General features: G+C 43.4%; 1 protein-coding gene across 14 annotated transcripts in view; it reads right to left on the bottom strand.

The window, feature by feature from the left end:
• Window positions 1–26531, bottom strand: part of MAP2K5 (mitogen-activated protein kinase kinase 5) — a 257633-nt gene that overhangs the window by 9485 nt on the left and 221617 nt on the right. The window lies entirely within an intron of this gene.

Below are 26531 nucleotides of genomic sequence, written 5' to 3'. Positions count from 1 at the left end.
ACAAGGTTGAGCTTTGTGCAGTTTGGGGCCCAATGGGCCACCTCTGTGGTCTGAGAACCCCAGGCTGATAAGACTAATCTAACACTGACCTTGAACTAGTGGTGCTCTGAAGTGTTCTCAGAAGCATATGAAAAACCATCCTGAGGCAATACTTCTGAAATTCAGGAATTCCCACAATAATGAACCCCACTCAGTATGGCTTACAGTAAAAATTCCAAAACGTGTGAAGAAACAACTCACGCAGACAAGAGTCAGCAGACACAACACATAGGAAGATTAGAGTTCTCGGAGATGAGATCATAGAAAAATAATTGGTAAGACAATGTAAAAAATAATGTACATTTGAAAAGATTAACAGACATAAAAGAAGAAATTGAAACACTAAGAAATTCTTAGAACAAGACATCATGAAAAGAGAACAGAGAGACACAGAAAAGAATCAACTGTCACTTACAGAAATAAAACATAGTCACTGGGAAAAAAAAAAGAAGCTGTGTGGCTGAGCTGGACGGCAGACTGGGTACAGCTCAGCTTGAGAGACTCAGGAAGCTAGAAGAACGGTCTGAGTAAATCATAGCAGACTGATTAAAATAACTTTTTTAAATGTGAAAGACAAAGCTCAAGAGGAGAGGCCCCAGAGGCTAAACACATGGTGTAAGGGCAGAATACAAAGGGACAACAGCAGAAAGTTTTGAGAACTGATGAAAGATGTGAATTCTCAGATTCGAAAATCACAAAGATCTCCAAGTACAATAAATGTAATGAAATCTATCATTAGGCAAATTGTAGGGAAACTGCAGAATACCAAGAACAGAGATGTTAAAGCAACCAGAGAGAAAGACACAGTGCCAACACAAGGCAGCCAGTCGGCAGTCAGCAGGTTCTCACCAGCAAGAGCAGAAGCCAGGGGAAAACAGAAAACCTTCAAGGCTCTTGGACAAACTGTCATCTGAACTTCTAAGCAACCAAGAGTCCTTAGGGCAAAGTGAAGACAATCCTAGAACAAAAAGAAGACAGTTTTACCATTCATAGACCCTCCCTGACAGAACTCTTGGTGTACTTCCCAAAGGAAAAGGAACCCCCGAGGAGGAAGTAAGGTGCAACAGCAACGAGGAACAAGTAACTGGCAAACACACGGATGCATCTGAACAAGCGGTGATTATATGAAATGACAACCAGAGTGAACACTTTTCACAATCTAAAAACAAAATGGGCATGAAATCCTAGACTGTGATGACACGTAAGAGGAAGGACTGATAGATACTCTTAAGGTCCTTAGGTCTAGGGGGAGAAGGGGTGTAGCAGAGACCGCTAGTTGCCTCTCTTCCTCCTTAGTGATATGAGGCCTGATTTTAATGAGGAACACTCACCAGCCAGGCAACTGCATGCCCTGCCTCCCTTGCAGCTAGTTTTGGTCAATGCCATGTGACTACACGTGCTGTGTGCCAATCCCTAGAACTGTCCTTAAAAGAAGCGGCAAGCTTACGGCTCTTTATCATTCCAGCTGGCTGGAGCTCAAATGCCCCTTGGCTGGTTAAGGTGAAAGGAGCTGCCAAACTAGTCTGGGCACCCTACTTCCTACCTTCTTGTAGTGAGTGGGAAATACCCTGCTGTCTTATTTAAGCTGCTGCTTGTTTTTTATCACATGCAGCTCAAGTTAATTCCATCTAATATGAGGGGAAGAGATTAAGCCTAAGGCTGAGCGTTGTTCCAGAGGAGGTGTAATTAGTGGTTAACCTTCGGCCTTGCTAAATTAAGTTAAAAATTTAGGGATAATCAGTAAGAGGCTAAAAACAGAATATAATCTCTAAACCAATGGAAAGCATAAAAGGCAAAAAAAAAAAAATTAACCCTATAGAGTGGAGAAAGGAGAAAAAAAGAAGTAGAAAAACTAATGTAGAGAGAAAGTACAAAATAGGAGAGCAGGAAAAGTTCAGGTATATCAATAAGAACTAAATATAAGTGATTAACCAATTAAAAGAGAATCTTAGATAAAAATTAAAAACCAACAACAAAATGCAAATTCACTTAAAACAAAAGAACACAGAAATGATGAAAGCACAGGGATAGTAAACAGCACAAATACTGGACAAAAGAAGGCAGCGGAGGTATATTAATATTAGGCAAAAGTAAACAGTACAGCAAAATCAATTAGAGATGACATCACATAAAGATGAAAGAAATGCTTTGAAATGAAGATGTAACATTCTGACACAGGTATCTAACACCGAAGGAAGTGCAAGGAGAAAGAGACGCAACCACACTGGGGGAGATACTAACACAGCTCTCTAAGCAGTTGATAGATAAAAGAGGTCGAGAATCAGTAAGGCCACAGAATATTTGACTAACAGAGTTAACAAGTTTGATCTACAAGACATAAACAGAATAGCATCTTCAAGTTGAAGAATACGCATTCCCTTCAAGCAAAAGGAGAACACCAGAAAAAAAAACGGTTGATCGTGTAGTAGGGAGTCTCGTCAAACAGCCAAGATCTGACCTGTACCGCCACGCTCCCTGACCACGGGGCACGAAAAGTGGGCAACAATCACAACATAACAAAACACCTGAGTATTTGCCAATAAAAAATACTTCTAAATAGTTCACAGGTCAAAAAAGAAATCCTACTTGAAATTGGAAACATCAAAGAAAATGATACCTATAAATATTTGTGGGATGCAGCCAAAGTAATACTTAGAAGGCAATGTATAGCTTTACATGGATATGTGGGGAAAGCTTGGAAATATATGAGCTAAGTGTACAATAGATTATAAACAGAACAACAAGTAAATCCAAAGAAAACATACAACAGCAAGTAACGAAGAACACAAAGGAAATGGAAAGATGGCAAAGAGATGATCAATTCAGTAACATACTGGTTCTTTTAAAAGATGAATAGACTAACCTCTGACAAAATCAGTAAAGAGAAGACAAGCAAACATCATCAGAAATGACAAAAGGATATATAACCACAAATCCAGCAAAAATCTAAGAGTAAGGCCACACCATATGAAGGATATAAAGCTGTGGAGAAAGTGAAGGTTCCTGTGGCCAGGATTCTCAGCTGGCCCTGGATGGCTAGCTCACTACACATGAGTGGGCAATACACTGTTATTAACTCTATATAAAGAGCTCCGCCCAGTGCTCTGGACATCACGGCGGCACGGCTGCAGGAGAGCAGAGCAGAGGCTGGAGTGGTGGCAGTGCTGAGGACAGAGGCTGAGGCAGCTATGGGGGTAGAGAGGCCCAGAGGCAGAGACCGGCTTGCTGCATGCAGGCTTGCCCTTAGTGGACGAGAGTCTAGTGATTGATCTGCCACTGTGGGAATAAAGTTGGGGATAACCCTTTCACCCCAAGAACGTTCTACTGTCATTTCTTTGGTCACACTGAATAGTGAACTTGTCCAGGGCTGAAACCCATTGGCAAGACAGAGCCAACGTATTTGAAAATGCAGAGTGATGACTCAGCAGCAGAGAGAGACTGTGTGTGTGTGTGTGTGTGTGTGTGTGTGTGAGAGAGAGAGAGGAGAGAGACAGAGAGAGAGAGAGAGACAGACAGAGAGACAGAGAGACAGAGAGGCCAAGCAGCACTGAGGAAAAGTCACTCCTGGCAGGTGAGTCACAGGTATTGAGGCATGTATCACACTTTAACTTTCAAAGCACCTCATATCCATTGTCTCTTCTTACTTCAGGAAGCATCCAGTGAGGCAAGGGCTACTACTTTTTAAAACCTGTTTTAGTAACAGCTTTTTTAGTTTAAGAAACAAAAATTCACATGAAAACTGAAGCTAAAGAAGAAATATTTTGATGCTATCAAATCAACAAAAAAAAAGAAGAAAACCGCTGGACACCATAGTTGTCAAAATTTGGGGTAAATAACTTTTAACTGAAGTGCCATCTTTTTTACTGTTTTCAATGCCCCTGAGTTAACTGAGCCTCACTCAATTCTATGTAATGGGCTCCTGCTGGGGTGAGTGTGGGGAGCCCAGGGACTGGCTCAGGGAGCCTTTTTGGGAAATTTGAAATTAGACCCATTAAAGGCTGAAGCTACCAGGCCTAGTCTATGGAACACAGGATTGAAAACCGCCACTTCCTCTGGAGTTTCTGCTATCAGCAGCCAACATTTTCCATTCGAAACTGCACCCCGCCCCCCCCCCTTTTAAGGAAATCCACTAAAAGGAAGCAAACCATTTGAAAATTCCGATCATTGTGCGTCCCAGCAGCAAATAAAAATCATCAACAGAACCCACTTTTAGCCTTGAGCAATATTTTCTAAAACAAAACACAAAGAACCTGTGGTACTTAACTATCCCATTATTGATTTACTGTGGTTTGCAAGGTAATGTTGAAGAAAATGAAATGTACGGAAGCCTGAAATGGTTGTTTTCTGTGGTGGTGAACATGGGGCCTGTTTTCTGAGGTGGTGTCGTTGGTCATGCGCACAGTGAATGACTGAGGGGACACACTTCAACTGGTCACAAATAAGTTGGCCGCCTCCCCGGCTGACTCAAGTCTGCTTTCACTGTTAAGGGCAGCTACTGAGACGCAAGCTTGCTTCTGTTGGTAGTTATGCTCTAGTTTACAAAGGAGCTTTAATTTAATCACATTTATTATTGAACATATGTAGAGGCTTCCACGTGCCTGGGTTTCTATCTGGTTTACATCTTTAGAGCCGAAGGACTGCCCTTGGTACATCCATGGTTGCTCTGGTCCCCTGAGAAAATAACTTCACCAACTTGAAGTCTATGCTAATTATTGGTTCAAGACCCAAGTGGTCATATTATTTCAAACTTGGACGTTTATATGCCATGTTATCAAGAAGTATGTTTCCAGGTTAGCAAAACAGGCTGTTGTTCATTGTAGTGGCACTGTACATACTGACAAGTCACTATAATTTGACACCCTTATCTAAGAAGAAGAATCTGGAATTTAAACTAAAACTTGAGCACTTATTCTTAGCCAGTCCCTCAAGCCTCTATTCAAGGTAATTTTGGTGTATTTTATGCCTAATGCTAATAAGCTTAGTACCTGGTTTCTGAATCTAAAGTACAAAAGAGCCAAATGGAAGAGGAAAACGGGAGGGCTGTTAGGAGAGTAAGTACAGCAGTAAGACGACATCTATCAGCAACACCCTATAACAAAATAAAACCAGCTTGGGGATCGGCCAGTACAGGGGCAAATGGCCCTACACATGTTAATACCAGGAGACGCTGGTGTAGTAAGGCTCAGCAAATAGACAGTGTTTATAATGATGATCAAAGAGAAATTTTTAAGAAAGTAAACCCTGACGCACATCATCTGTTTAAGAGGATAAGGACACGTTAAATACACTTAAGATAACCTCTTGCCTATCATCTTATTTTAAAGTTTGACTTTATAAAGAATAAGCTTCAGTTATGTGGATAATTGCCTGACGTGGAGCAGCTCATTCATCAATGGTGCTGAATAAAAGACGTGCCTCCCTACGAGTTTCAGAACGTCAGTATTAAACATGGTAAAAGCTCTTCCCGGGCCCAGATGCCTTTCTGCAGCCGTGTGATGTCATGGGGCAGAGGAGCCCTCAGACCCTACGAATTCAGTAAGGACATATGGGGCCACTCAGGGCCCAAGTTTATCTTGGCTTCCGCTGCAGAGAGTTTGATTACTTCTAAGATTTATGGTCAAAGTGGAGGGGAAAAATATACCTCACAGCAGATTTATAACCTCATCTTGTGTTTTTAATAACATTAGGGATGACATCCTATGACAGAATCTTGGAATGAATGCAGGGCAACTTGGAAACTCAGTGGGAAGTTTTATATTTTGGGGTTTGGAGCATTTCGTACTTGCAAAGGTCAGGTAGGAAAGGACCAGGGAAATGAGCCAGGGAGACGGTCAGAGAGTGAGTGTCAGCTGGTCTAATTTTGTGTGTCAACTCTGAAAATTAGATAAACAATGACAAACCAGGCTTTTTAAATGAACCTGTCACTTCTGGTTTTCTTGATACAGGGTAACATTTTTCAAGTCCTGGGAGCTCTACAGACAGATTTAACCCCTGAGAGGTTCATGTAAGTGCTCTAAAGTCCCCACATCTCAAAACAAAAGGTTTAGTTCAACTCTATAACTTTTCCTTAAAGGAAAAACTAATTATCCTTGAAACTTAAATACTCTTCTCCTAACAATTAAGGGGACTTTGCCTAGAGCCAGAAGGTTCTGCCTTTTGCAGGACAATTCAGCAACCTCTGATTTTTTCTTTCCATCCTTTGGCTCCCCCCACCAACTAATCCTTCAACACGGTCCTTCCATCTTTCAACCATTGTTTTCAGCAACACTTTCCCCCTCTTCCCCCTCGGGTAGGTGCTGGTTCTCCTCAGCTCAGGCGAGCGCAGACGCTGTCTCTACCCCACTGCCCTGCTCTTATGAAGACATTTCAATGCGACTGCCCTCTCACATGCTTTGTGCCACTGTAGGTCTACATTTCTGTCGCCACATGCTCCTTGATGGCAAGGGGGACAGATCAGTGCATCTTTTTAACAGCTGCCTTATGGGCTTTGCAGTGAGGTTTTAAAAAATTTATTATAAAAATTTTTTTATTTATTCAAAGGCAATCCAATTTGAATATGTTGATTTGGAGAGAAAAAAAGTATGTATTTAGGGATAACAGCACTTGGGTTTGGGTTTTTTCATTCTAAAGTGCTCTCATGCTCGCCATGTAATTCCAGCATCACAACCACCCCAGCATTAATGTTATTATCTCCAAGTTGCAGATTCGAAAACTAGATTCAGAGTTAAGTGATTCGGCTCGGGAGAACTGGGAATTCAACTGGGCATCAGCTCCAAAGCCTGTGCCTTTAACTGTAAGACGGTAATAACAGCAACATAATAGCTGGCAGTCGTGAGCACCTACCCTGTGCCGTGTACATCATTTCATACCCTCTCCAGCCCCGCCGCAAGTGGCTACTCATCTGTTTACAAGGACGCCAGAGCTGTGAGGCTGTAAGGACTGTGCTAGAGGCTGAAGCCTCAGGCCAGCTTGACCCAGGGTCTTGGGCCTCATGTGTTACGGTCTCCCCACATCTCTAACTGGTAGAAACACCCCCACCTCCACCCCCTCCCCGAAGTACAGGCGCCACTGTCTGCCCTGGATAAAAGCATGAAGTAGGGGACTCAAAGCCCTCCAGTCCCAGTCTGTGCCCCTTCCCTACATTTGCTGCCCTCCTCCTCCTTGATGTAGAAGAGCCTCCTTTCCCCAGGGTCCCAAGCTTCACAATCATCTCTGTGCCAGCTAACTGCTGAGAGGAGAACCATCTGATTATACCAACTCACAGGAAGCTACGAGTAAACTACCAGGGGCGCCAAGACCATGTGCTTCGGGAAGAGGCTGCCTGCCCCAGCCCGGCTGCACCTCCCTCTCGGGTGACCCAAGCTCGGTGTGAGGGCTTTCTGCAGCGGCAGGTGATTCTCCCCGGCTTCCTGGGAGCCTGGGGACCTCACACTCAACAGTGCGGCTTTCCCCCAGCTCTGTGAACTCTGTCTTCCATGAAATAAGAAGAGCATCGACCTCACAGGAAGGCTGTGTGTGGACTTCCTAGCGGGGAGCTTACCATGGGGACAGTTCTGTGGTTGTGCCTATCAGTGGCCCGAACTTGACAGCACTTGTGCTACTTCTTTCCTAAGGAAACTTTTAGAACATCTGACAGAGGTTCAGTGCTAAGCGGGCAAGACACTAGACCAGTTCTCCTGACAGCTGCACATGTGGGGGTGGATGGGTAGTAGACTATTCGGGGCCTTGCTCTCCATGTATTAAGGACCCTCACCACTCACTGAGAAGCCCTTTCTCTGAGCCTCAGACCCCAAGACCCAGCTCACTCCCCCATTTAAAACAAGAATGAGCAGACTTTCCTGGGTCCAGAATTCTGTGTAACTAAAACATGAAATGGAAAATAGGCCTCCCAACTGTTGCACTTGAGCACAGCCTATAGACAAGACGGCAGTGTCCTCAGACAGCATTTCAAATACAGTTTATTAGTGTGTGATATGAAAAGGGTATTTTTATTGCATGATATAATGCAATGGGACCTTGGGCACTCTGTGGAAAGACCTCACACTCAGAAGTGTAATGAACCCGTAGTCCCAAAAACATTATACTGTACATTAACCTATCATTAATGGCACATTAGGGCTAGGGGCATTGCACGCTTGCTGGTCAGGGCTCCATCAGGACAGTGGTGAGAAAACCACACAGTCTTCCCAGGCTTAAAACAAATAGAGAAAATAAATATTCCTGACGTCTACAGGCAGCTTATAAAGGAAGTTCAATCCCAGCTCTGTCTGATAATTTCCAAGCCTGCTTTCTTAAGAGAGGAAGACACAAAACTGAACAAAAGAAGAAAATAAGCCTCCTGCAGTTGATCCCCAGCTACTGGCTATGTAACCTCAAGGCTGGCTCGGCAGGGTCACAAGCAGACAGGCACCTCTGGTAGCATAAAGCCACCCACAGTACCCTCGGGCTTGGCCCACAGACTAGAGGGGCAGAAGGGACCTTGGAGATTGTGAATCTACTTTCCTTGTTTTCTGATGGGGAAATCAAGGGTCAAAAAGATGAAGGAAGAGACAACCTATCCAAAGGAAAAATGGTAAAGTATGTGAAAGAACTACAAATGGCCAATGGCATATGAAAGTATTCAGCTTCACACTTAATAAAAGAGCAATTTAAAACAACAGCTAGATACCGTTCACCAGTGATCAGACTGACAGAGATTAAAGTCTGATAATAGAGCACCAGAAGGGGTGAGGGGGGACTGGCATTCCCATATCCAGTGTACAAAGATGTATTCAGATAGAAACGGTCACTGTCTTAATAGCAAAGATCCAGAAATGGTCAAAATGTTCTACAACAGAGTTTTGCTTAAATAAATATGGTACATCCATATTATGGAATACCATGCAGCCATTAAAAAGAATGGGTACTTTGTATGACATGGGAAGATCTCAAAGATGTATTAAATGAAAAAGGAAAGTGTAGAACAAGAGCATTAAAAATTCTAGATGGAGACTCAAGCTACTATTAACAGTGCTTAACTCTGCAGAGTGGGGCTGGGAGCCCTAAGACACTGACTTTTTATGGTACATCTTTCTGTACTATTTAAATTTTTAACTATAATTTAAAAACTAGTTTTAGAAAACAAATGTTGAGGGCAGGAGCACATACTGGGCAACGTCTTATTTTATAACCAAAATGCTAAGTGCTTGATGTGCTTCATCTTGTCTGATTTTCACAAAAGCAGAAACAGTCAGTTTGTCACCGTTATTCCCTCTCCATGTAGCGGGAACTGCAGTTTTTCAGGGTGAAATAATTTGTTAAAGATGACCTGCTTACCCATCTATCTTCAGTAATGAAACATTATTTGCAAAAAAAGAGAAATTCTTTCCCCATAGAGATGCAGCCCGTTGCCACCTTCCTGGGGGGACAGCTTGCCCAATGCGGCAGTGATAGAAGATACAGGGGGGAAGGCAAGACAAAAGGCTGCTGACTTTGGCCAAGGTCGAGTCAAAATTTTGGAAATATCTTTATACCACAAAAAGAGAGGGGGCTTAGGGACCCCAGGGCTATACACTGTTCAAGTAAATAACGCTCGGCAACTAGGGCGCAAACACATGAAGGGAAGTATTTCCCTAATGAAACATGAACCAACTTCAAAGGAAACCCAGGGGCAGTTTCATGGAGAGGGAGCTGCCTCAGACCAGCAGAATCACAAGGTGAGAGCAAGGGCCTGGAAGTATCCATGCACCCCACACCTCAGGACCGTCTGTGACACATCTCTCCATTGCTGCGGAAAGTTGGCTCTCTTTTTTCTCAGTCATCCATGCTTCCCAATAAGAGTCTTGTGATTTTTGGATAATAGGCTTTAGAGCAACATTTTAAAATGCTAGATTTTATTTGTCCTACGGCCCGCCAGCACATGCTGTAATTAAAATGTTGATTAGTAAACAGTTTAAATATATGACAGACAATGCAGTTAAAGCCTACCGTTAGGTCAATATGTGATTTAGATTTGCCATTTAAAAAATCTCATTTAAATTTTGCATACATTAATCACTACCATACTTCAAGGTTCTGATATCCACCTGACTACAATATTAAAATAAAACTTGCTGCCCCAGGGAAATCCTACTTATTCTTAATTGTTTCGAGGCTTTGATGGGCTTTTAATCTAAGATTAATTTATGCAATTTTAAATAACTCTTCTTATGATTAATAAGCTTGAAAATTAAAAGGAGTCTAAAGCAATTATAATGAGCATTTGGTCATAACCTCATTAGAAGAAGGAGTGTAGGATACAGCTCTGGAATTCTTACAAGACTACAATTTAAGGTTACTTTTAGAGAAGTCAGACATAGTTCCTGAAATTGCAAAGGCAGGTTAGCGAAGGTCAGTGTTACAATGATGGCTAGGTAGATTAGCATACTAATGATTTTCCCTGGTAGTGACAGAAAGGACGCTGAAAGGAAGATGTAAAGAGAGACAAATGACATGTTGCCAAGAAGCTACAGGCTCTGCACTCGGTTTCCTATCCTTTTGGCTGGAGACCTTCACAGAATTTCAGAAAGGGCCAGAGGGTTAGAATGTTCATAAATCAGTTCCAGCCAGAGAGGCTGGTCCAGGTAGAACCGGCAGAGATCAGTCCTGTGGGCCCCATTTGCCAGTGGTGGAGCCTCACCCAGCCACTGCCCTGCTGAAGACCCAGCACCAGGTTCCTGGCCCGCACTCCTCGCCGGTGTGCAGCACGCTCCCAGATCTGGCCCAGCCCGCGCAGCTAACTCTGCTCACTTCATCTCCACCGTCTCCTCTGCTTTGGCCAGAGAGGGTTTCTCACTATCCAGTTTCCTCCAGTCTCAGCTGGTGCTGCTTCTTTTTCCCGAAATACCTTCCCTCTTGTTATTAGCGGTGATGATGATAACAACAACGGTCACCATTTACTGAGCACTTATTTGATCCCAGACACCATGGGGTATGTGTCAAGTAATTTTCTCTCACGTAACTTGCCTGCTTTGTGAGACCCCATTCCTATAGTAAGGAACCTGGGGCGGAGAGAGGGTCAGTGACATGCCTGAAGTAGAGCAGCTGGTAAAGGAGGGGTGGGGGGATGGGAGAAGATGGCTCTCTGCTGATTCACCACTTTCAAATTCCTGTAATCAGACAAATTCTGAATCCTGTAGGTACAGCTGGAGATGAGCTGCCTTGCTGACCGCTGAGCCCCTCGGTTGCCCTCCCTGAGCATTCACACCGTGCAAGCCAGCAGCACACAGCCCATCCTGCCTTCTTTAAAGCCTCCTGTGGGTGTGTCTAGTCTGCTCTTTGGGACATGGATGTTTCTTACATTCTTTTTGAACCTACAGTAGCACCTTGCAGACACAGACAACAAATACTTGGGGATTAGCCGACTGTTTCACAATAATTCCCTCCAGTAAGATGCTCATTACATTTTACTGATAATAGTGAGATGTGTTTGTTCTTTCACATACAACAACATAATAGTATAATACACAACAGTAATAGTAGTATAGCTCCGTTTGGGTTCCCGGACCTGATTCCAATGTGTGTAAGTATGTGGGAGGGTGTCTTCCCACACATAACTCCAAGCAATTCTCGAACACCAGCGGGGTGTTGGAGAACTCAATTCTGACACTATCTGCCTGGAGATAGCCCCAGACTCCCCAGGTTAAGGGCTCCGTCCTACGAGGCTGCCCTCCACCCCCCACTCCAGACACTGGTCACAAGCCCCAGGCTGCTCCTGGGGCTTCTGACCTACTGGGGGCTACAGAGTGGAGGTTCCCACGACCTCCTCCTTAGGTTCGATTAGTTTGCTAGAGCAGCTCACAGGACTCAGGAAAACACTTAACGTTTACCAGTTTAATAAAGGATACTATAAAGGATGCAAGTTAACAGAGATACACAGGGCAAGGTCCCAAATGAAGGAGCCTCTATCCTCATGGAGCTCAGGGCTTGCTCGGTGGCACATGGAGGTGTTCTGGTTCCCCAAGCATAGAAACTCTCTCTGACTGAGAAGCAGGGTCCAAGAGAGCAGAAAGCTATAAGCTCTTCTCAGGGGTTTCTGTGAGGGCTCGTTGCAGAGTCATGTCTAAATCAGTGGCCACTGGCTGATTCAACCTCGAGCCCCCCGCCTTGGGTGGGGTCCAAAAGTCTCTTGTTAACATCACAAAACACCCATATCACCTTTAAGACTGCAATGCTTTTAGGAACTGTGGATGAAGACCAAATATACCTGAGAAATATTTGGTCAAATGCATGACCAAATATGTTATTTCCTATAACTCATTATATCACAATACAGAATAGACACAAGTGTTAAGGCTTTTTAATGCCTGGGGAGGAAACCCACAGAGGTCTGTCCACCCTTAAGAAACTAGCAATTTATTGGACACAAACTGCAGACATCCAACATACATAAACTTTGTTCTAAGTGACATTAAGCTCCATTAAACACATTTGTCTGCGACGAGGCTACTGGTTGGAAATGCCCAGGAATATCAGACAGATGAGAAAATCATGATCCAAAGAGGCTCAACGACTTAGTGTTCCACATATGCCCAGCACTTCACAGTTTACAAACATACTTTCATAAACTCTTACTTAGAAAACCCTTCAAAGTTGGTATCATGACTCCCATTTTATACATGAAGAGGCTGAGGCTCACATAAGGTAAGTAATTGTTAATTGCAGTTACTCAGAGACAGAGCCTACACTTGTATCTTCTGACACCCAGATCACCACTCTTTACAGGCTACCATGTTGTTCTTGTCTTCACATTCATGGTAAGACACATTTTCAAGATCCAGAGCCCATCTTGAGCCTCTCCAGATGTCACACATGAGGACAGGGCGTGTCCTTACAGCTTGTCCCCCTTCCTGTTCCACTGTCATGGTCACAGAAGTGAGCAAGGTCACGGCTCCCTGCCTGTGCACCTGCTGCTCCTATTCCTGGATGAACATGATGGTCACGGATACCTATGGGCCTCTTCCCAGCCTCTGTGTCCCTGCTGTTTTCCTGATGGGCCCTGGTCTCCATCTGGCTCCCTATTCTGTGTGACCTGACTACTTTGTTCACCTGTCTCCTAAGGCACTCACCAGTTTGGCCTCTATTTCACATAGTTCTTTGTTTCTTCTCCAGTTTCACTGAGATATAATTGAAATACAGCACTGTGTCTAAGTTTTATGTGTGCAGCATAATGACTCAGATATACTGTGAAATGATAAACCACAATAGGATTAGTTAACATCTATCATCTCATTTAGATACAAAAGAAAAGGAAAAGAAAAAAAAAAGTTTACCTCCTTGTGATGAGAACTAGGATTTACCCTCTTAAGAACTTTAAAATAAACCATATAGCAGTGTGTGAACTATGGTCATCATGTTGTACATTATAGCCCTAATATTTATTTTATAACTGGAAGTTTGTAGCTTTTAACTACCTTCACCACCTTCATCTAATCCCCACTCCTGTTACCCACTGCCTCTGATAACCACAAGTCTTTTATCTGAGTCTATTTTTTTTTAAGATCCCGCATATAAGTGAGATCAAACAGTATTCATCTTTTTGTCTTATTTTTTTCATTTAGTGTAATGCCCTCAAGGTCCATCCATGTTGCTGCTCATGGCAAGACTTTTTTTTAATGGCTAAATAATATTCCATTGTGTATATATATACCACCACTTCTTTGTCCATTCATTTATTGATGATACTTAAGCTGTTTCCATATCTTGGCTACTGTAAATAATGCTGCTACGAACATGGAAGTGCAGATACCTATTCAACATAGTGTTTTCATTTCCTTCAGATATATTCCCAGAAGTAGAATAGCTAGATCATACAGTAATTCTACTTTTAATTTCTTGAGGAACCTCCATACTGTTTTCCATAGTGGCTGCACTAGTTTACATTCCCACTAACAGTGCATAAGCGTTTCCTTTTTTCTACATCCACTGGCCATTTGTTATCTTTTTGATGACAGCCATTCCAACAGGCATGAGATGATATCTCACTGTAGTTTTGATGTGCATTTCTCTTATGGTTAGTGATAGTGAGCACCTTTTTTATGTACGTATTGGCCTGTCATGAATCTTCTTCAGAAAAATGTCTATTTAGGTCCTTTTCCCATTTTTCAATTGGATTTTTGTTTTTTTTGCTACTGAGTTGTATGAGTTCTTATATATTTTGGATATTAACCCCTTATTAGATACAGGTTTGCAAATGTTTTTTCCCGTTCAGTAGGTTGCCTTTTCATTTAGTTCTTTTTGATCATCTGTTCAACACAGATTACTGACTAGCTAGCTTCTTGTTGCCCTATATCATGCCAGCTGCAGGGGATGCAATGGTTAAATAAAAGCCTCCCTTCCTCATCACACTATAAGCTGCTGGAGGGCAAGATTAGTGTCTGATCAGCCTCCATGTTCACTGTAGCTGTGCAGTTCAGGTAGGTGGCCTGAGGACGGCTTACTAGGGGTTTGCAATGAGATCAGGAGCTATGCCACAATGTAAATCAACACACAGCTTCCTTCACTGAGAAGGTTTTGCTATAAACAGGTATCAAAGGAATTAAACATAATGCTTTCAGACAAGCTTGACTTATATTCTAGCACAAACTCTTTACCTTGTGTTTAAGAAATAGTTCAGATGCTACCACTAGTCTGTGGGGTGTATTTGAGTAGCACTCTGCTATAGCACCTAGCAGTATACTCTGCACATAGAATGTGCTCAGAAAAGCTTACTTAGTTAAAAGAAGTTTCTCCCACAGTTGAGGAACAGCACCAATTGCAAGTTGCTCATGTCTATGACCATGATAGTAGCACTAGAAAGGAGAGAAATTTTGTGGCCAGATAAACTGCAGAACACATTACACCCTCAGTTTTTGCTGCAGGTTGACAAAACCAAAAAACAGTAACCCACAAATTCTCACAGCTTCCCCTCAGGTAACCAACTAACAGACCAGGGCAAACTGCTGGTGATCACTTTCTCTCCCCGTTTGGCTTGTCTGCACTGTGGTACGAGCATCACCCAGGCTCCTGCCGCTGTGTCTACTCAGGAGCTCTCTGCCTTAACCATGGCTCTGCACATGTGCGATGCAGCCAAGGTAGAGGGTACCAATGGGAATTAGTTGAGCAATCATCCCGGAGGGGCATCTTGGCTTCATAAGCACAAACTGCTGAAAGCCTGGTTCTTTGTGGAGTGTTTGTATTTAGTTTCATTTTTGATTGCAAGAAATAGTTTAACTTAGCTGAAATTCTCATAACCACAATATCAACCCCTGCCCACTATGCACCAAGAGATACAGCTTTGATTTAGTGTAGAATGGGCCTGTGTTCTTCCTGGCTGTATGACTCCAGGTTTAGTTAATTAGCTTCTCTGAGCCCCAGTTTAATGCATCCATAAAATGGGAATAAGAATAATCCTTATAGTGTTTGTATGAAAGTTAAATGAGATAACTTATATGAAAGAACTCTGTAAACTCATGAGTTTAACAAATATCATGTTTAATTTCTCTCTTTAATAAATTTATTTTTTTTTAAGGTTAAAGAACAGAAGTCTTTCTGAATTTATCTGCAGCTCCAAGTTGCATGCAACTGTTACTCCAATTTCTTTCAAGTAAATTCTGGGAAAATAAGCTGTATGGATTTTGGCTAGTGTGGATGTTAGAGGGTCTGATACTTTTCCTTATGATCTAAAATGTGTTTCACATTGTGTGCAGAAAGTTATATATTCCCATAAATACCCAAATGTTCTGTGAGGCTTGGCTTGTTACCCCATTCATAAAGCCTCCCCAGAAAACCCTCGCTGGAAGAAATCTTGCTGCCTTCTTCAGAATTCATCCGACTTAATTGATTTCATTTCAATTCCATGACTATTTACTGAGCATTCTACTTGGGGCTAGGGACTAGGAGAGGTGCTGAGGACACAAGACAGACAGTAAGACAGGAACTGGTCCTCCAAGAACTGGGGGTCTTGTTCATGGACTGTTGCCAGTTATGTAAGCAAATTACTGCCACAAAGTGTGAAAAGTGCACTAACAGAGATACTTGCCAGGAGGAAGGATGACATGCAGTACAATAGGAATTCATCAACCCTACAGAAGCAGGCCTGAGAAAGCTTCCTGGAGGCTGTGCCAGCTAAGACTCATTTTACATCTAAAGCTTCTTCTAATCTCAACAGGTTTAGGGGCTCTTAAAATGACTGAAACCACAGGAACTCACTGTGTGGACATGAGGAAACAGCACAAAGTCATGGCCACATGAGACTTTGTGCAGGGGGCCTGAGAAGGTCAGAGCGCAGGGTGCATGTAAGGCGGGCTGTGAGGTTGGAGGGGCAGGTGGAGGGGGGCAGGAATGGGTGAGGGGGCTCTTGGCGATTCGCACATTCGATCCTGTGCTGGGTTGTTTACATCTTCCTTGCTCGCCTGTAAGCTGGCTGAGGTCAGGACTCTGGCTGACATTCTGCTTGCTCAGTATCAGGCAGGATGCTTTGCACAGAGCAGACACTCATCCAAGAAAATGGTGCGTGCATGCTGACATGTGCGTTTGTATGCCCAAAGCAGGTTCTTTCTGACCTCACATGTATAGAAAAGATGTCTGAAATACAAATCTGTACCAGACGTGCAGTGGGTTATAATTTAGCCAGCTCTCTAAAAGCTATCCTTATGCCTTCCTCTGGTGCTTAACCCACTTTCCAGATGATGTGGCCCTGCTGCCTGCACAGGAGAGCTGGAAAGGGGGCCATTTCCAAAGGCAGGGAGGACGATGGGCCTAGCCAAGCCCTGCTGACCTCCCTGGCAGGGTTCAGAGAAGCTCCTCCTGGACAAAGAACTTTGCAGCCTGGGGCGGGTGCCTCGGGCCTTACATCCCCCAGCATTCCAGGGCTGCTCATTTGCCTTCAGAGAGTCAGAGTGAGAGTATTCCAGAGGCAAAGCTATGGCTTAAAAAAAATCATGTTTAATTTAAAAATTAGAAACTGGAGCAGGCTGTGAGCACAGGGGTTGATTGAAACAAAATTTAAATTCCTGTCAAGCCCATTTAAACACGGGGGCCCTTCATAGACAATTAGCTGCTCCCTGTGAATGCTGAATAAACTCAGGCCTGGTCACTGCGAGAAGACAGGCGCCTACTGTGAGGCGCTGGAAAAAAATTAACTAAAATCAGGCTGTATGAGATATTTAGCCTTTCAGTATATCGCAGGGGTCTGAAAGTGTAAACAAGACAAAAATCGATTCCTCTGTGCCCTCAAATCAATCCCCCAAAATGGTTAGGGCATCTGTTTCTGCTAAATTTTGTTTACATCGGCAGATTTGCCTTAATTGCAGTTGTTTATCTCTCATTGTCCCTGGGGCCCTAATCTCCCGATTACTAATACTTAACACTCATTTCACATCTAAAGCTACTTCTAATCCTCAACAGGTTTGGGGGGCTCTTAAAATTATTGAAACCGCAGAGGCGGGAGACACTGCCTCTTTGTGAAAGGAGCATTTTCTTATCTACTACCAGCTGGGCCCAATCATCAGCAGGGACGCCTACAACAAAGGTGCTAAAAGGCTCTTCCACAATGACTGCTGCTCCACTGGGGATTCGCAGGATAAAAAGGAGCTTTGATGGAAAAACCTGAACAAGAGGCTAAAGCAGTCCAGCCAAATAAAGTTACTGTCATAATCAAATGCTGTCAATCACCATGAAAATCCAATTAAAAATGTTTCGCACAGCCCTCTTAAGTGGAAAAATGTACCCTCCTTACACAAATTTTTTGTCAACTCCACACCAATCCCACAATTAGAATGTCCTGCTATTAATTGAATCCCTCCTCCCCCCAAGTTTAAAAAGAGATGCAGGCCCATTCAGAGGTCTTCTGAGGGAGCTGAGACACACAGGGTATTGGTATACAATTAAGAGTTAATCGGGTTACATTTGAAAATTCCATTTTTATTTGTGTTCAGGGAACCTTTGCACGAATAAACGAATGGTACCTACTCTACTTCAGAATCAGCGACCATTTATATTGAGAGAACAGAGAAACGGTAAACCAGGGTACTGGAAAGAAACTAGTCCACGCTCAACCGAATGTCTCTCGGTAGACCAAGGCCTAATGTTTAATTCTTATCTTGAAAATTAAATAGAGGACAGAAGGCCCAAATGTCTCTGAAAGGCCAACCAAACCTCAAATCACCTGCAGGTAGAATTGGCCCCCGAAATAACTAGGTATCTACAAAAAGCCTCACTGAAACCACAAGACTCCCAAACCCCAAAGGTCTCTTAAAACTGCTACAAATTAAAAAGCAAACAATCCATTGAACAAATCCAGCTGGTTACAACTGTAAATAGGAGGCTCCTAATATTTTTCCAGACCTTGAAATTCCTGGTTAGACTCATTAATTATTGATAAGAATTGCATCTATTTATTGGAGGGCACTCACAGGCAAACAAATTCGCTGCCTTCAACAGCAATTCCCAAATCACCGAGACCAGGCTTCAAGATCCTTTTATATTTCCCCCCCAAATGGCTAAATGTCTCTGCTCTTTTTCCACTTAACCCATTATTCCCGAGAGCTGGGGGCGGGGTGGCATGCAGCTTGGTACGTGGATAAAGACATGGGTCTCTTGACATCAGTCTAACCAAGGAAAAACAGTGCTGGCCAGGTGATCTCCTCTTGTCTTGGCCCTGATGACGTTCTGATTGGAATTCACTGTCAATGTGATTCTCAGGTGGTCAGAACACGGGCCAAAGATCACAAGTGCTGCCGAGCAACACCTGCTTAACACTTTCTTGCTCTTCCTCTACTTCCGGGGTGGGATGGCCAAACCCTGGTGCTCATTCTGATAGGTCTCGCCCATCCTGTCCCGGTTGTTAAATGCCTTGAATATTATCCCTATAAACACTGCAACATCCTAGAAATTCCTTTATTTTAGCACCAAATTATTTTACCCAGATGACCCCTCATAGCAGGGAGTCAAACAAAAACCTCTGCCCATACCATGTGTTCCAGGACAGACATTCTAATTTAGACTGACTTTATATCACAATGTCCAGGGATTGCTTGTTCCGGGTCAGTTTCCTCACTCAACTTTACTGTGTGAAAACTTGGAGAACAATGGACATGTTTTGCTTATCTGTTCAATGTCTCGTACAGTGATTTATCGAATTAGACTAGAGAGAGTGGCACATGCAAAGAGTAATCCATAGTGATTTCTCTTTTAATTAGATCAGAGACCTTGCCTGAATGACGGCAGCATAGGACCAAGCTAGGCACTGAGTTATAAGATCATGATCCTCCTTCAAGGAACTTACACTCTAGTTGGACACAAAAGGCATTAAACCAGTGAGTTTCACCTCTGGCTGCTCCTTATAATCATCTGGAGAGCTTTAAAAAAATAAAACAGCACTTGCTCCCTGACCAAATGCCAGAGTTTTCTTGATCTTGGTTCGAATTCAGGCTTTTTTCTTTCTTTCTCTTTTTAACCCACTCAGATGATTCTCGTAAGTTGCAGGGGTTCAGAACCATTGTACTACACAGACCAACTTGTGCAAACAAGAAGAATACGTAATTTATGTACTGTTCCAAGTTAGGGGCAATACATTTTGGAGCGCTCCAGCGAAGATAGTAAGCACTGCGGAGGGAAAGCATGGCTAAAAGCCACTGGAGGAGGATGGAGACCTTCAAAGACAGGAGAGGAGGGCACTGGGAGCTGAGGCCACTGCCCGAATAACAGAACCTGCTGATGAGCTGAGTGGTGTCACGTGAGGAACTCATGTACTTCAAGGACCTGGCCTGGCCCGCTGTGTGTGGCCTGCCACTAACGGGCAGCCCAACATAGCCACTTGACTGCATCCAAGATGACCAAACTACTCTGGCGGTCACGGCTACATAGCCTCATTGCGCCTTGAACCACGTTGCTGGGAAGATGACAGTCAGCCCAGTAAAACAAGAAAGAAGCATTGCAGGCAGGAGTTCAAAAAGCTGCAATCTTCAACAGGCAAATCGTCACCACATTAAGAGATCTGACTTGACTGATAGAGGAAAAAAGTTATCCTTAACTGGGAAATTAAAGCTGTTAGATCAGCATGAGCAAGGAGTGACAGATTTTATCTATCTGTATCTCTCTTGCTATGTGCATGTATATAAACACTCACACATATATATTTCTCTGCTAAAGTCTTGTGAAAAGATTAAGCAGTCATGTCTATGGAAAAACAAAGCTTGTTTTCTGGGGTTATAATCTCTCTGTTCTTGCTGAAGTGTTAACGTGTCATCAAAAATTCAAATTAAAGCTGTCTGATTTAGTGCGATCTCCAGCATCCAGACAGTGGTTCTGCTATTGTAATTACGTGCAATTAAAAAGCTAAAATCAACTTCTTACTAGTGGATTCCTATTTATAAGCAGACACAAACAGATGATTTTAATGGCCTTTGGAACTTAAAAAAAAAATCATTACATGGTTGTCCAAGGTTTCTGTGGTGCTTTTTGTGATGGAAGGGGATTTTAGGTGAAGTTACAACCCCAACCAGGGTTTCTCCCTGCAAATTCTGGGTGCCTTAGCTAATGAGCTGATTTGCACCTCCAAATGAATAACCAAAAGCAAAAATGATGACTGCAAGAACGGGTGGCCAGACACACATGAATCTGGCCCCAAGGGTCTCTTTTAAAACATAGTCTGTATGACACAGGCAATAGCTAAATGTAGTGAACTACAACCAAGTTCAGAATTGCTTATTAAATCGGTACTAATACCTTAAAAGCTTAGATTGCAAGCAGAGTGGTGCATGAGCACTATGCGAGGGGTCTGCTGAAATAAGCCCTTCCTCCTATTTGTGTTTAAGACACACGTAAGCCCTGGATCAAAATAAACTGAAACTCATCTCTGATCCATTCAGTAGAATGTGGTGATAAGGCTGAACTTTACGAGAGCCCTGTGCTTCCGGAAAGCAACAGGGGAGAAATCGCCCCACTCTGTTAGCCACAAAGGACAACCCTGCTCTCACAAAGACCCTTTTCCATCCCTTCCTTGTCCCTTCTGCAACTTCCTCAAGCCTGGCCAAGGACTTCCTTGTTCACCTGCCGCTAAAACCTCGGCCCCTCCCTTTTCTTGGAGACAGCCCATATTAATACACATCCTCCCTATTGCAATAGCCTGCAAATTGTCTCTTTAATTGTCCAGTGCATTTTGCCGTTCACAGTGATCAAAGGTTGGGTTCTAAAAATGGTAAGCAAAGCCACGTGGTGTACACCTAAAAGCTACACTGGAATTTTGAGTGCTGGAGACAAAAATCTAATGTGGTGATTTCCCTAGTTTTTAAAAGGAACCATGCAGATGCCCAATTTATCACATACCTTGATTAACCAAGAGACCAACCAAACAATCTGAAAATGTAATTAGAGGCAGATTTGGATAAGCAGAAAAGCTACCAGTGAAAATTTAATTTAGAGGAGTTAAACAAGTTAACATCTCTTTGCAAGTAATTAAAGGTTTAAACAGATTTTTCTGGAGCAGTTTGGTGTTTATTAGCCCCCAAACAATACCACCGCTTATACATGAAGCCTTCTCTGAGAAACGAGAGGCCTTCAAGTTTGCAGCTGCCGTGCTTTAGATGAAGGGAAAAAAAATCTAAACCTAAAAGCACTATTTTGATCATAACTGACACCCCTTCCCCAACACCCACACCTGCTTCCTGTATTTCCAGGGCCACTATTTACTTGCCTCCTAAGCAAAATGTCAAATTTCAATTGCAAACTGCAGTCCTGTGTTTCTTCTTAGGGGCCTGAATCGAAAACCAAACCTGAGGAAATGCTAAACGAGGAAGCCCTGCTCTGGAATGTACAAGGAAATGCACAAAATAGCAGGCATTATTAGAACCTAAGGAGAAAACCCATGTTTTTAAACAATTACTAAAGCAGTATAGTAATAGCATAAAGACAATTTCTGCGCCAGCTTGTTTCTCTGAAATTCTCTCTGCCACTGAACAGCTAGAACAGATAATAACTATTAGTAAATCAAACTCCTCTGCAATATCCAGCTGTGCCTCACGCATTTACATACAGATAGAATGGGTATATGTTTTTAATATGTATGTGATCCGTACTTTTACCACAGCCGAAGTGCACACTACAAAGGAGGAGGAGAATGGGAGTCGGATCAGCATGAGATAATAAAGTGGCCTAGATAAAGTATTAGCCAGCGATTGATCTCAAACCGGGATGCTGCTGCTTCTGACCTGATTACTTCCTATGCATAGATTCCATTAAATAGAGCTTAGACATGGAAAGCTTCTGGAAATACTCTAAATGCATAGAAGGATCTGCAGCACTCTGAACCCAAACTGTAACTGCAGAGGTGCCCGCAGCCTGCACCCTCCCTGCTGGAGTCAAGGCCCACATTCAGGATAGGCTGGGAGGTTAAAGGGCTGCCTGACAGCTGGTGGGAAGCCCTGCTGAGTCCCAGGGGGAGGGCCTTTCCCTCCCCTCCCCCACTCCCAGCAAGCACCCTCTGAGTGAATGCCTCCCTCTGGAGCTGCTTGTCTGGTCCTGGCTGCACAGCACTAACAGAATGGGAAGGTAGCGAGGGAGTTTAACAATCATTCAGGGTCACGGTCCCCTTTGAAAGACGAATGACAGCCATGAATTCCTCTTTTCACACAAAAAAATGCAAATCCCTGCATGCATACATGATTTTGGACGTAATTTCAGGGGCTCTAACAGACTTCCTGAAGCCACAGGCTCTAGGCTGTAGACTGCTGATCTAGTCCATCCCCTTCCTTTTGCAGAGGAAGACACAGGAGTGGGGAGGGGGTGGGCGGGGGCTGACAAGGGAAGGGACGTGCGGAGGCCTTCCTTGCCAAGTCATGGGCAGACCCGAGCTGCACAGGAGCCTGAGAAGATGATTTCTGCTCCAGGAATTCTCTGTGGTTTACACAAGTAAACGGTCTATTCAATAATGTTTCTCACCATTATCCCTTTTATTTAAAAATACTTAAACATATATTTGAATAGCAAAGCCAGACTTGAACGGCTCCGTCTCAATCTCAGGCTGTCTCTTTCATCCCTGAGTTTAGGGGTCTGATTTTTATGTTTTTACTTTATTTTATTGGGTTTAAAGCTGACTCCTGATTTATACAATAGCTCAATCTGATTATTAACATTTTGAGAAAATTTCTCCACCATCTTTGCATTTTCATGTTCTCGTCTTGCTGCTGTCTCACCAATCCTTTGTGACTGACAGAAGCTGCAGCCCATTCACACCCCCCCCGGCCCCGCCCCCGCTCCCCCCCCCCCCCCTCCGCCCTTAAAGCCCTGACGTCCTTGCTTGGTTGTCTGAAGCCTGCAGGACATTCTGTCTGCCACCTCCACAGTTTCGGCAACCTGGAAACTTCTTCCTAAGTGTTTCGGTCCTAGGTCACAGAGCTGGGGCGGCACTGACATAGGTCTTTGCTGTGATTTGAAAGAACTCAAAACGGGTGTTTTGATAGTGAAATCGGTATCCTCCGAGCAGGAGTGTGTGTGAGTTCCTGTCTGGTTGTGTTGGCATGCCGAATGTTCTTGGCTGCCTGCATGGCTTCTCCTTTGTTGCTTTTAAAGCTGACTTCTGGTTTTTGCAATTTTTCAGTTCCTAAAGAACTGAAGAAAGGTCAGTCTTCCCCAAGGATGAAGGACTTTCCTGCACTTGAACGGGAGGTTCACACAATAAAAAAGGCTTATGTGTATAGCGGTGAGCTGCTTCTATGTCAGGTCAACATTCTCAGGCCTGGACACTAGGGTTCCTTCTATAAGAAATGGAATTTCTTAACAGGTTGCCCAGCTAGGGGTGAATGTGTTGCCTATTTGAACTCCACCTTTGTGGGTTTGGGACTTCATGAGGCCAGTACCAAAGGGATTTCTATAGCAGGCACTAGAGGTTTCACACTGCTCTGAAGAGGTCTGGGATCCCTACACCCTCAGGCTTTGCCCAACCTGTTTCCTTTGCCTGAAACGTCCCCTTGAAAACTCTCTATTAAATCCAATCCATCCTCCAAAGGTCCTCTTCAAATGCTACCTTCTCCATGTAGCTTCTCCCCATCTCCCCCAAAAGGATCCCCACAGAACTCTGCCCTTCTTTTATAGCAGTGACTTTACCTAGTTACTTGCTGTATCCCCTGCAGGGCTGCATGCCTGTGGCTTACTCTTCCTTCTCTCTGCTGCTGAGTCTAGCACAGGACTCTGCACATAACGGTCTATAAATATCTGCTGAATTCAACTGTGTACCTGGTTCTGAGATTTCCCAAGATGATGTGGATGCTGATGATTAAACTTTAGAGAGAATTATTTATGTAGTTTAAAGAGTATATGCCAGAGAAGTGTACTGGCTCATGCAGACCCTGGCCTCCCCAAAATTTAAGTGTTAAGGCAATTTCTTGGTCCAGCTTTAAAATACTTCCACTTAGAACATAAAAACTGATAACCATCTTAGGAACAACCACACAAATAGAGACTGAAATAGCTCAACAACAAAATAAGTTCTGAACACTAGGATTTTAATGACCTCAAGAGTCTAAACTGGAGTTTTTTATATTTCATCTTAAAGACTGACAAGGCAAAAATTGCAAAGATGATGATTTAAGACCTGGGTATTCTGGAGATAAGGTGACCCCACCAAATAAAAGGATTTTGCTTGGGTGCCCACTATGTGCGTGGCCAGCCCCTCTTCTCTGATTACTCAGGCTGGGGCTTGGGTTCACCAGTGGCCACATGCTCTTCATTTGAGAGCTCCCTGATGGTGAACAGCTAACTCTCAGTATTTCCACTGATCCCATCCCTGATTTTCTTCCTTTGATTTGGAAAATGCAGGCCTATAGGGAAGCCTCAATCCTGCAGGCCTCACAGCTGGTGCGGCCCCAGCTGGGCAGACCACGCCGGTACTCCTGCCTGCTGGAGTTAACTGCGCTTGGGAGATAAACTGCTTTTTTTTGTGAAAGGCAGGCCCTCACCCACAGTGACAAATGGGCTCTACAGTTCACGCATTCCAGAGGACGCTCTCGGCTTCCAGATGGGAGCACCATCAAATAGGTTGTAAGCAGAGAGGGAAAAGGAAAAATTAAAGCCATTAATATGCTGGAAGGAATAAAGAGACTGGTTCCTTGAGATTGGGTCCCTGGGATGTGACAGGTTCCTCAGGCCAGGGACAGCCCACTGGCTCTCCCACTCCCTATTGGGTCTCATATTTTGGCCCAAAGTAGGCAGGGCTCAAACCTCCTGGCCACAGGAGCCTCGCACACACTCCGCTGTTTCCTGCCCCCTCACTGGGCCGGTCCATAACCATGGGGTGCTTCACTATTGTTATACCTAAGGGAATGAATTCATTTAAATCAAACCGTGAACAGTACTAGAAAGAATGTTAAATTAAGTACGGGAAGGTGCTTCCTGTGACTAAATTTTTCATTGTATTTTATTGATATTTATTAATTTAAAATGTGGCACAGTACACACAAGGGTATATAGTTAAAGAGATGTATCGAAACCAAAATGCGCTATCCCTTGTCTCTCTGCCCACCTGCGCGCGCACACAGACTTCCAAGGCACTGAGAATACTCACCCACCCTTTAGCCTTATCTTTATGACTTGCCACCCTGGAGTTGTGATCCTTACCAAGGCATACATCCATATGTATTTATGGGTGTACGTACGATCTGCAGATGCTTTATTTATAAGTGGCCAACTCATTGCAGCACTGAAACATGCATTTACAAACAGATATGTTTTATGAAACCCTATTTCTTTGTTTTAATAGCTGAGCTATCCAGCCATAGCATAATAATGTACAAGGTAAATGGAGTCTCCATCTCTAGAACCTGTTCCAAGTTTTCTCAAACGTGACTAACTGCAAGAATTTCCCAACCATCAAAGGGAACCCCTGCTCCTCCCACCAAAAGACCAGTTGATTCCAGACATGAAACCTGCGTGGTTATAAACTGTAGAGGTTTTAGAGGTGAACTTTAAGTTGAAACTACCCTGACAACTGAGATTTTGCTCCAGGGGTAAGAGGAAGAGGGAAACCACCTTCCTGGCAAACACTTAGATGCAAAAGGGAGGAGTACTGTTGTTTTATATTTCAGGATGAAATGTGTATTATACAGAAGAGGGTTGGGTGCTTAGTGTGTTTATTAGAATGGAATACAGAGGATGAAAACTAGTATCTGTAAAATGCTTATTGTTTAAAGCGGTGACAAGAAATTGGTTGGAATTTTCTGTGACTGCAATAATGTAAAGCTATACATGGTATACAAAACGTTAGAAAGAGTAGACTATAATTACTATTTACTAATGCTCGATCCTAACATTATTCTAACAGCTTGTGCAATCTGCCAAAATAAATGACCATTTGGGAATTGTAAGGAAGTGTTTCTGCTCCTCTCCCTGCTTGACTAAAACTGTCATTTGCAATCAAAGAAAGCAGTCCTGGAGCTGAGAACACAGCACCAGCAGCCTGTGGCTGGCTCTTTCTGAGAAAAGACCAAAGATTCACATTAACT

This window comes from Manis pentadactyla, chromosome 11 (assembly GCF_030020395.1).
Source record: "Manis pentadactyla isolate mManPen7 chromosome 11, mManPen7.hap1, whole genome shotgun sequence".
NCBI classification, from domain to species: Eukaryota; Metazoa; Chordata; class Mammalia; order Pholidota; family Manidae; genus Manis; species Manis pentadactyla.
Note: the sequence above shows the minus strand (reverse complement) of the source record. Positions and strands in the feature narration are given on the sequence as shown.